This window comes from Argentina silus, assembly GCF_951799395.1.
Source record: "Argentina silus genome assembly, chromosome: 11".
Lineage (NCBI taxonomy): Eukaryota > Metazoa > Chordata > Actinopteri > Argentiniformes > Argentinidae > Argentina > Argentina silus.
In genome coordinates, this window is record NC_139665.1 from 4,351,352 (window position 1) to 4,352,516 (window position 1,165).

A 1,165-nucleotide genomic window follows, 5' to 3' on the forward strand; every position below is an offset into this window, starting at 1 on the left:
AAAAGGATACATTTCATATAAATAAAATTAAGTCCCTAATCAATTCATAAGAAAAACAATCAAATAAACCAGGAAATACAACAAAATAGTAAAAGTACAGTAACAGTGGTGTGTTTATGTACAAACAGAAGGTCACAGGAATGTACACCGGGGACAGCGGGGAGCCATTCTCTGGAGGTGGACAGAAGAACACAGCCACAGAGGAGAGAGGGGACAAGAACCACTTAGTCATGCAGGTTTGCCCTGGAGGATTCTACAAGGGACTTTGATTCTTATGCCCTGTCCTATAGTCCCCTGGGGGTAAGTACAACCCCATATCACACAGTTTGCCCTTTCCACAGTCAAAGACAAACCAGTAGATGTTGCATTATGATACACTATGGACAACATGTTATGATCCATATTCAAAATCAATGCACATTATGTAGGGAATTGCTTATTCTGTTTTAGCACAAGTTGGTCAATAGGCCCCTTGGTCAATAGTCTACTCTGACTCTCAGTGTTAAACTCTTCCTGGACCTCTCACTGACCTCTTGCTGACTTCCTGAGGCATTTGTTAATCCAAGGGCATGTTATACCATTCACTGTGTTCCTGCTTCCTGATTGGTGCATCATGGCTTCCCTTGCTAGTCATATCCCCATTGCTATTACAAAAACTTTAAAAGTCTCTTTAATGTTGTCACAACAGATTTGCCCATCACCCCTTCCTACTGCTGAATGGTTGAGTCCAAGAAAGGGCAAGGCACCCATAAAACAGGATCTTCTGGCTTCAGATTGGAAGATTCCACATAGTACAGCAGAGAGGGGGATAGTCCGATTTGCTTCATAAGGAAGGATATTGTCCAGCACCAAGGGTACATAATGCTTTCCCCCCAAAAAATATTCTTCACAGGAGGTGAAATGCTGTTTTGGGATGGCACAGAACAGAGTGAGTATTTAGCTCCCCTTAAGGGACTGATCGGGGGGGGGGGTACATGGAGGAAATCTGACCTTGTAAATATGAAAATTGACGACCCTCCCTCAAGCAAAATATTTTTTCTCATAGCCCTCCTTAAACGCTTGAAAAAAACCCAATGACCCTCCCCTTGAGGAAAATACTAATTAAAACATTAAGTAGATCTCACTCCTAGGATGAGAGGACTTAGTCTCAAGTCCAGTCTCCTGG